The 10735-nt window shown below is 42.5% G+C and overlaps 1 protein-coding gene across 1 annotated transcript in view; it reads left to right on the top strand.

The window, feature by feature from the left end:
- The first annotated feature begins 415 nt into the window (after positions 1-415).
- The window catches only part of TNS3 (tensin 3), a 213040-nt gene continuing 202720 nt past the window's right edge, over positions 416-10735 (top strand). Inside the window, exon 1 of the mRNA XM_036398155.2 lies at positions 416-492. The gene's annotated coding sequence lies outside the window, so the exon portion shown is untranslated. The remainder of the gene's footprint in view (positions 493-10735) is intronic.

Genomic DNA, 10735 nt, shown 5'->3' with positions numbered 1-10735 from the left:
AAGCCAAGCCGTCCTGGAGAGAGGTAAATGCTCTTGTTCCAGGAGCTGCAACTTCTAGCCCTGCACTTAAGCTCAAAGCCGCCGGGATACAGGGAGGAAAGCCAAGCCATGCAGGGCCCTAGGGGTGGCGGCGCTCTCCCGGCCTGAAGATCCCCCACCCCCCTCCCAAGCCTTCCTATCGAGGCAGTCAGGCTGCCACGGGGAGATGGCGCCAGGTAGCAGGCCAGAGGAGGGGGCTGGTGTCGCCGCTTCAGGGTGAAGGGCAGCAAGGCACGGCTAGGCTGCCCCGTACCCCCCCGCCCCAAGCCGGGAGCAGTGCCACGCGCCTCTTCCCCGCCTCCTCTTCAGCCTTGATCGAGACGCTGGAGGCTTCTCACGGCGGGAGGGAGCAGAAGAAATAAAAACAAGTGTGTGCGGCGCTGGGGGAGGGGGATTCCTGCTCCTGCTCCCCGGCCGAGCCGCCTTGTCCTGTCGCGGAGCCGGGAAAACGAGGTAAACTTTGTCGGCCGTCGTGATCCACGGCAATGAGAACGCGCCGACCGGTGCGGCGGCGCGGGGCTTTGTTCCTGGTGGGGCGGAGGAAATTCGGCGGCGGGGAAGGGAGGGAGGCCCTTTGGCGGGCCGCGGGACCGCCGCGGTGGGGATTGAGGGTATGCGGGGCCTCCACAGTCGCTACCGGGTGTCAGGGCTCCGCGCTCGCCCCGGAGCGTGTTAGGGCGGGAAGGGCGCAGTTCCCAGTGGTGGGGTCGGGCGGGGGTTCGGGCAGTCTAGAGGGATTGGGAGCGCCGTCCACTGGGACAGTGTTCGGGAGTTCATAGTACCGCTAGGGTAGAAGTGGTAGAGCGCTGCCGCAGGGAAGGCAGGATGGCGCCGGGGCTGTGAGGGCCGTGCCGTCCGCAGGCAGGCTCCGGCCGAGGGGGCGGGAAGGCGCTCCTGTATCTTTGTAGTCACGCTAGCTCTCTCTCCATGCTGGGCAACTTAGTGGCCGGGCACTCGCTTCTCTCTTAGAAAGTTACTTCAGCCTGTGGGTTCGTCAGGCAGGGAGACGCCCGGTCTGAGGCTGAGGTGCGTCCGCCAGCGGGGAGGCCCCCCCGTCCTCCCCCGCTTCGCTCGTCGTCCACAGACAGCCCTTGCTGAGGCTGCCCTGGGCCTCAGCACATCTGCTGGTGTGTATGATAAATGGTGCTGGTTTTGGTACCCACCCAGATCTCTCCCGATGCCCAGCTTTTCTGAACTGTTGGCAGTGTCTTGCCATCACTGGCTAAAACTTCCAGATGCTTGAAGCCTTCTGATCACTTTCCTAGATAATTGATCCTTACTGAGGATCGCTATTTAGAACCTTTGTATGTCTTCTCACAAACGTCCAGGTCTTGAGCAGCTTTTGGCATTGGTGCTGGCCAGTAGTGCAGGGTAGGTGGCTCAGGCTCCGCAGCTGTGATCCTCCATGTCGGGTGGTCTCCTGAATGTTAGGGAGTTGCACCTTAACCAAGAGTCACATTTCCAAGTCTAGGATTAGGTGAGAAGGTGAGAACTACAGTATTTTCTGTAACTTGAATTTTTTATTTTGCAATGCTGCTTATATATTCAACAGAGTGGGTTTCTCTCTCTCTCTCTCTCTTTTTTTTTTTTTTTTTTAATGCTGAGAAGTACCTGGTGGTAGTCATTACATTTGTAATCACAGTGTTTACTTTCTACGAGGTATGAAATGAAACAGAAGTGAAAGCTATAAGGACTTTGGGACTATTTTATGTGATATTTGATAGGAAATTTCTGTATGCTGGTCAACGTCAACTGATTACAGATGTCTTAAGCTGGCTAATTTTTTAAGAAAACAACAACAGTTAGTCTAGGCTAAGCAGGACTTTTGCATAAACGAATGAGATTTTTGATGAGGTTGAAGCTGTGAAAGAGAACCTCAGAAAGTAGTGAACTTATTGAAACCTAGGTTGTAGTGAACCTAGAAGAGAACCTATTGAAAGTAGTGGGTTTTTCTTCCTACATAGGCAGAATTGGCTTTTTTTGTGTAACTAAATCGATTACTTCTAATAACTCATGTTTATTGGAAGTTTTAATTAGTCATGTAATTTGTTGGAAGTACATGTGCTCATGAATTAGTGGTGCATTACCAAGAGTTTTCTATGATTTAAGTTAAAACATTCTATTTCAATTTAGATTGTGCATGTGCCCCAGGGAATGATTATTTAGAGAAGGCAGTGGCCACAAGCAATTTAATCCGTGTTCCTTGCAATCTCTGGTTTAATCCAAAGTACCTTTCTTCTGGTCACACTTTGTTTTACTAAAACAGCTGTGATATTTTTGGATATCATCACCATTGGTATTACCTTCTTTGGCCTGCTCTTGTTTTCTGGTCATCCAGAAAATATTTCTATCTCAAACACAGAACCCACACCAGCAATCTTTTTCGTTCTCTCTCTGGGCTGCTGGCCAGGGAGGCATGTTAGTCCATTCCTCTGGGTTATCTGCCTCTTTGACTATAACCTCTATAGCTAGCAGATCAGAAGATACCACTGAGATAGAGATATAATAAGGCAGAATATTGGAAAAATACAGCAATTTCTTTTTGCATTAGAAAAAGCTGATGGGGAGTCTCTTAATGTCTTTTGTCTGACTTCCCTTCTCTGGAAGTGACCATAATGACAGAGAATGTTGGTATTTTTGAGAGATGGGTGGCACTTATTTGGATAAAACCTTGTTAGTATAATTACCTATGTGTCTCCTAAATATACTCTTTAACAAAAAGAGAAATGATAACTAAAATAGAGTAGTTCTGAAATTGCAGAACAGGTATAATGAAGGAGAACCAATATAAGGAAATTATTTTAGAAGTCAGTAAAAATGCTATAGAAACTAAATAATTGGTTAGCATTTAATTTTAGGGCTTACAGTTCCATATTATTCCTGGTGAGGATTTCTAGTGGTGTTTTTCTGGCTGCCAGTTGAAGAATGAGATTATTAACTCATTTGCATTTTGGAAGGATCTTGGCTCAAATACACGACTGAAAGTAACCAGAAGTTACCATGTCATAATGAGGGTCTATGTATAAGCTACACACTTGACCTATTGCTGAAGAGTCTCTTGGAAAATACCTCTTGATGGAGACTCTCCAGCTATGAAGGAAGATGTGTGATAGGAGAGGTGGGAGACAGGGAGTGAATGATTCAGCTTTTTGGTTTTGCTTTTTTTTTTTTGAGTTTTGTTTTGGCTGGGCTGGGTTTTGGATCTTTTGTTCTGTTATTTCTCCTGGTCTTAGTACCTTTGTGGGTGGAAGGTGAGAAGCAAACCATGTGACTGGATACCCTCTCTAAAAGTTAAGTTTGGTTTCTGCTTAGTTATTTCTTACACAGCAGGCCTGTAACAGGGATTTGTATGTAAGTATTTGCAGGTGTTTGGCAGCAAATTATTTTAGTGAGGGGTAGGGAAAGCAAGCATCTGGGAAATATCAAAGCTATTAAAGGTGCAGGCCAACGTCCCCAAAGCCTGCCATTTGATGATGAATAAAAACTGAGTTTCAGAGAAACAGCCTGCAATATGATGTTTTACAGCTAGGGATAGAGCAGGCTGGTGTTTCTGATAAAAGACATACAATATCAGCAGTTTGTTAAAAATTACATTTCAATTGCAAACACGACAGGAAAGCGCACCAGGTAAACAAAACCTAGCACATATTTTCAGAAAATCAGATGTTCCCAGAAGTACACAATACCCACAAAGATATTCTTTATAGCTGCTATTTCCAGGACACTGACTGTTCAGAAAAGTATCCTGTAACAAGTCACTATCACCCTGAGGTACGTCTGAGGTTTTCTTACATTTATGGTAGTGTGAGGGAGTCTGCAGTGATAATGGTAATACACTTAATGTGTGTAAGTGCCCCCTCACCCTTTTTTCCCCACTTGATAGTCTTCTGTATTGATGTATTTCACAATGTAACTGTGCTTTTAAAGTTGCTTTTTTCACAGTTTAAGAATATAACTGGATTTGCATACTCAGGACTTGTTAACTTCTGGAAAAGAGTATAGCTTTTCTGTGCTTGATACCTTAAGCCAGAATTTTCATGATCTGCAGGGTCTGTTGTAGCGATCTGCCAGTGACAGGAAATTAACATTGCCTTGCTTCACAGGGATTGGGTGTCCACCTTTCTTTTTTCTTTTGCTCACTACTCCCTCTCTCATCTTGCCTACCCCACCATGCTACTATCTAATTACCTTGCAGGTACAGACCTTTGTGATAACAGAATTGAGATAATGAATTGCTTGAGGCATAAGGTGGCATATTGATATGCAGTATCATGCAGTATCAATGGACAGATGTGTTGATGCAGCCTGCTTTCAGTGTACATCCACTGAAAAGGACCTGAGGAAATTAAGCAGCCTCAGAGACAGAGGAAGGGAAGATGCTGTTATATCTTTGTAGTTCCATGAGCTTCACAGACACTCTCTTAGCTTTGGGGATGGCAGAAAGAGGATGTGATTCCATTTAGGAGTGTATTTATTTGTGATTTGGGGAATAAGAAAAAGAGTGGTGGTGTTTAGAGAACAGGTTTTATATGTTCAGGAGAAACCTCTGTAACTTAGCTTTTTAACTTTTGGTCTTGCATTAATTTACTGAAAAAACAAAACTTTGGTGGTGATATGTTTTAAGCCTTAACCATGAAACAAACAAAAAGCAGGGTAGAGGGCATCTTTTTTCCTCCCAACTTGGTCAAATCTATATGCTTGCAGACGGAGTGAAAAGGTGATTGTAGACATCTGATTTTACTTTCAATTAAAATGCTGTATTATGGTTTTTCTTGAAGGATAATTTTAGTTGGGGAAACTGTGGAATCCTGTGATGTGAGTTTGAGCTCTTTTCAATTCAAGGAAGAATGTACATTAGACCATATGTAAAATTTTCAATGTACTATACTACCTTGTGTACCTTGCATACAGTATCTCAGACTCAATGCTTTGTAAGCACATTATCATTGATCAGTAGAAGAACTGTATTTACAGCTGTCTTTTTAGTTGAAGTAAAATGGGTGGCCTCTCTTCTTCAATAGGTCTTTCTGTACTTGTTCTTTTTTTGCAGCTAGTACTACTAAAATTCTTTTGTGGAGATAAGGTAAAAAGAAATTGCTAGTATCTAATTTGATGAGGGATATTTATATTTGTGTAATATTGCCTTGTTGTATACCAGGGTCTCTGCTGAAATATTTTCTCTATCAGTGTTTCTTTGTGCCATATAAAGCATGTTGCACCTCTTATCTTTAGGCAGACAAAAATGTCAGGTTTTTGTAAGGCTTCTTGGTTGCCAAAATAGGACATTTTTTACGTCCTAATCATCTTTATTAATCTCAGTTAGTGCATTTTGGGGGCTTTTTTGTGCACTTAGGTTTCCATATCTCTTGGTTTAGTGATTCAGCAAGTTGCTGCAGTTGAAAGTGACCCAGAGAACACTTTGATCTGGCTTGCCACCTGTTCTCTGGAGGGGATGAAGAAGGCCCAGAGAACTGTATTCTGCATTCTGCACCTTCTTTCATGCTGCTGGTCAGTGTCAGGATGCTGCTGTTGCTTCTTGTCCTTGCATATAAGTGGGTACATCTTCCTTCTCCAGTCCTCTGGCAGCAGTAGTGTCAGTAGCTCAATCCTCTGATATACTGAGGTTTTTTCCTGTTTCAGGGCTGTGGCTGTGTTTGTAGTGGTTAGCAGAGATAGCTTGCTGCTGTTAGACAAGTTGGTAGTTTAGCAACGTAGGGGGAATTGAGGGCAACCCACTGTGAAGAAGAGCGGTAAAATTGGCGTTGGAATCTGAGACTAGATCGTTGTGGTAAATAATCCATTATTCAGAGAGCCAAGAAAAGGCAGATACCACAGCACTGTGTTTGGGGTGCTCATGTGCAATCTGGAAGAAAAGGTGAGAAGGCGCTTGAAGGTGAGCCTTCCTCTTCAGAGGACAGTTTACTGGCTTAGAAGTCTTCCGGTATGCCTTTTAGTATGCTGTACATGCAGATTATCCCCTTCCTGCTTCAGTGCTTTAGTATTGAGGAGCAATTGCTGTAACAGGAGAGACTGAGATGTGCTCAGGTCAGGCGTTCCTGACTGTTTTATACCAACCACAAGCTAGTGGATTGCTCCATTAGAGGTTTCTTCCAGAGATGGATGGTTTGTAATGCCTAGCTTTAGCAGTGTTAGATTCTGTACCGCATTGTTGAGCATCCTTGTCTTCTGTCTCATGGAGCTAGTGAAGAGGGAGACATGATATGTGTTCCACAGCCTGGTGTGACTTTTACCCTAATTGTATATGAGTTAGTTATGAAAATACAGCTTTTGTGCATGCAAGTTTTACATGAATGGATGATAGTGACTTGTTACAGGATACTTTTCTAACAGTCTGTGTCCTGGAAATAGTAGCTATAAAGAATATCTTTGTGGGTATTGTGTACTTCTGGGAACATCAGGTTTTCTGAAAATGTATGCTAGGTTTTGTTTACCTGGTGGCCTTTTCTGTTGTGTTTGCAACTGAAATGTAATTTTTAACAAATTGTTTATATTGTATGTCTGCCAGGTTATGGGTGATTTGCTGTTTTTTAATTTATTATGTATACATGAAGAAACTTTAGCTGCTTGGATTTTGGTAACAAACTGTTCCCTCTGGCTTTGATGAATGTATTGTTACCTGATTATAGCTAATAAATACATAGACTGTTGTGGTGGTCAAGAAATGAGAGCGTAGGTCTATGATTTAATGAATTGCTGCTGATTTTAGTATGTAATCAATTTAATTTGTGCTTGAAAAACCTCTGAAAACGCTTCCTTTAAGAACACTTACTTCCTTAGTATTAGTATTAGTAATACTTCCTTAGTATTTCACTAAGTTAGAAATAAGTAATTCCTGAGGCATGTAATCTTTTTTCCAGTCATTCAATTATTCTTGCAGTTATCAGCCACACTCAGTCTTTAGGACTAGTTTTATTTTCAGTTGAGATGGATTTGATTTGGAAGATGAAAAGTCAAGTACAACCTATTACTGCAGGTTCTGGGAAACTTGGCATTTCCAGTGGCAAATTCAATAGGTTAGGGTGTTTAAGATCAAACTCTGGGGGGAAATGCAGAGTTTTTTTAAAGTAGTAGACTGGATTTTAAGTAATAAATGTTTGGATTAGTAGATTTCAACTGAACCACTGAGATTATTATTAGCCTGTTTCCTAAAATTTCTGTCTGTTCTCTACTGGGGCTCTAGTCTAGCCCAATTTTGGATTTTTTTTTTGACCTGTAAGGTTATAAACATTTAAAAAAAACCCTGCTATTCTATTATAGTTGCTCTTGCTCTTTGAGTATGGTTTGTTGAAATAAAACTGTCTTTCAAATATCAGCAATATGCATGTTTCAGAAGTGCATCTTCATAAGCAAATTATAGTATATAAATATGGGCAAGTCTTTACATATTTTCTTTATGACTGTGGAAACAAATGACTGACAATTCTGTGCTTTTTGTAACTTTGCAGGTATTCCCTTTCAGCAGGTATTCAGCAGTGGCCTTGCTGCAGTTGATACCAGCTGTTCTGTTATTTTGAGGGCTTATTGTATTTGAGAGCTTTTTGTATTCTGCAGTATTTTATGGATGCTAGTATTCTTTTTGTCTAATTTCTTTCTGTCTTATATACTGTGGTTACATAAAATATTTTGGTGCTGCCCTTCTGCTCCTTTACCTGCCTGCCTTCCAAAAGTATATTTAAATGTGAAAGCTCGAATCTTATGTTAAGATTTGTCTGTCTATATTAAATTATCTATGTTGTTTCAAGACATTGAATGATGGGCCAGAGGAGGAATTAGTTTTAGTTCTGGCTTGACACTTAATATTCTTCCATAAAGTTCTTGCCTTTTGAAGCTTAAAAATTCTGCCTTTTCAGTCTAATATTGTGCTTTGACTTCTGTACTGCTTTCTGGAATGTGCTTAATTTGTGATATTCTTCTCCCCCCTCCCCCACCCCTAGCCTTGGTAAGCACACTGGACTTTTCTCCAAGGAGTAGCTTTCCTGAAGCACAATAGTTTTATTGTTAGCACTGATAAAATGCATCATAAGATTTATAGTTCCATCTAGGAAATGAACCTCTAGAGGAGTTATGCCAGAAGCCAGTTAAAACTCCATTCCCCAGGAAGTGCAAGAGTAGCATGTCAAAATCTTTTAGCTTTCGCAGGGAGTATTCTTTTGTTTAATACCTGCTCTCTCTGCTATGCAGAGGTAATTTGAAGAAAACCAATTTAAAAAAAAATTGCAGTTTTAACTTTTTAATTCTATGTCATTAAAACGCTTTGACTGTTCCCTGTGTGTATACAAGCTGTTACTCTATTTTATTTTGGAATGCAGATGCTCATTCTGCCCTGAAAAGAGAATAGCTGTTCTCCTTGTATGTTAGGGTAATAAAGTGTAGGAACAAGCTGACCTTTACCAAAAGTTAGAGACATAATGAGGCACTCCAGCTTTCATTCTGGTCTACAGGAGATAATATGCCTCTTACCAAGAAAGAGGATTTGGGGGCTAATTGGGAAAGAGTGGCTGTATTCAGCTGTGACATCTTGAATCTACAAGTACAGAACAGTACTTCTGAGGAAAACCAGGACTGAAGCATTGATTCTCAGTTTAGCTTAAGACTATAGATTCAAAATGGTCAATGATCGTGTGGTGCAAGATCACATGTTGCTAGAAGGAACTGATAAATAATCAGAAGAATCTTTGAGAATTGTTTTCTAATGGCTTGTGCCTATTTGTGAAGAAGGCAGCCCCTAGTTGAATTAACACTTCATATAAAAGATCCAGTTGTCCTGGTTAGTGCCTTTAGCTGTGTGCTTTCAAGTGAGACTATGTCCCCTGCAGGTGTGAGATTTTGTGAAAACATAGTTATTCTGCTTAATGTAGAAAACTTGGTTTGGCTGAAATGTGAGTAAAGCCATATTGGTTGTGCATGGCCTGGTTTTTGGTAGCGGGGGGTCACAGAGGTGGCTTCAGTGAGAAGCTGCTAGAAGTTTCCACCATGTCCAGCAGAGACAATCCCTGATGGGTCTGAAGATGGACATGCCTTTGGCCAAAGCTGGGCCAATTAGAAGTTATAGTAATGCCTCTGTGATAACATATTTAAGAAGAAAATCAAAACAAAGTGGGGGCATAGTGTTTTTCTATCTAGAGAAGAGGAGGAGGTAAGAACATGTGAGGGAAACAATATGGAGACACCAAGGTCAGTGAAGAAGGAGTGGGAAGAGGTGCTCCAGGTGCCAGAGCCAAGATACCTCTGCAGGCTGTGGTGACTGATGACCATGGTGAAGCAGCTGTGCCCCTGCAGCCCATGGAGATCCATGGGGGATGCAGAGATCTGCAGCCCGTGGGGGAGGTGCTCATGCTGGAGTGGGTGGATGCTTGGAGGAAGCTGCGATCCAGTGGGAAACCCAATGGAGACAGCGGGTCCCTGCTTCTAGGCTGGAGCAGCCTGTCCTCGGGGACTGCACCCTGTGGAAGACTCACCCATGCTGCAGCAGTTTTGGGAGACTCTTTGTCTGTGGGAGGGACTCACGTTGCAGTGGTTTTGGGAATGCTGCTGCTCATGAGATTGGAGCCACATTGGGGAAGTTAACGGAGAACTGTATCCTGTGGGAAGGAACCCCACGGTCTCACAGTGGAAGAACTTCTCTCCCTGAACAGTAGAAGAAGATCTGGGGTGATGAACTGACCAAAACTCTGCCCCCTGTCTCCGTGCACTGTCGGTGGGAAGGAGGGAGGCATTGGGGGAAAAAAAAGGGGTATTAAGGGCTTATTTTACTTCTCATTATCCTCCTCTGATTTTATTAATAATAAATTTACTTTATGCTTCTAAATTGAGCCTGTTTTGCCCTTGGAGTGTCTTCTTCCAGTCCTTAGCTCGTGAACCCTTTGCCCAGCTGTAGAAGGGTGAATGGGTGACTTTCTTGTGTGCCTGGCGTTTGGCTAGTGTCAAACCACGACAGTATTCTGGATAATCATTCTAATTTCAAAGACTTTGTTGCTCTGGGAGGGACAGGAGGGATATAGTATGTGTGAATGGGAGGTGGTGAACATTCCTGAAGGGGATTAATTTTGAGGTAACTTAGATGCTTTGATCCTTGCCATCTGCAGGCTGGCTTGTTTTAGCTTGCTAATATAGGGATAGCAAATTCCCGCCTTCCTTTTATGTTTGAAAAATTGCTTATAGCCCACACATGACTCTGTAACTGGGGAGGGATTGTTCATTCTTGCTTGCTGGAAGACATTTCTCTGTCTGCTGACATGGAGTTCCAGACTAGATAGAGAGAATACAAGAAGAATGTGGATGGGAAGCAGGGCTGCACAACTCCTAAGCTACAAGTCTTGAAGAAATTGACATTAATTGTCTAGAACAACATCATGTATTCTGCAGGATGAGGGAAATAAACTTGCTCAGTAGCACTCTGAGCTTCCTCTGTAGTATTTGGTTACTATGTAGAAATTTTAGTGAGTGTAGGAAAATTTTATTTCTTGACAATCCACAATAGTTCACTCTCATGAATATGTTTTTCTTGGTAATTTCAACTTCAGACCTTTTAAATGTGGGTAGAAGGGATCATATACATGGACAAGGGACTGCTGATTGCAAATTTTATGCTCTGCTTCTCAAGCAAACATCTTAAAGACTGTTAAGCTTGTTCTCTGTTGAACTTGTATTGCCCTGCCTCCTCTTAAGTTGCTCT

This window comes from Molothrus ater, chromosome 1 (genome assembly GCF_012460135.2).
Source record: "Molothrus ater isolate BHLD 08-10-18 breed brown headed cowbird chromosome 1, BPBGC_Mater_1.1, whole genome shotgun sequence".
NCBI lineage: Eukaryota > Metazoa > Chordata > Aves > Passeriformes > Icteridae > Molothrus > Molothrus ater.
The sequence above is the reverse complement of the archived record's forward strand: the minus strand, read 5'-3'. Positions and strand labels throughout refer to the sequence as shown.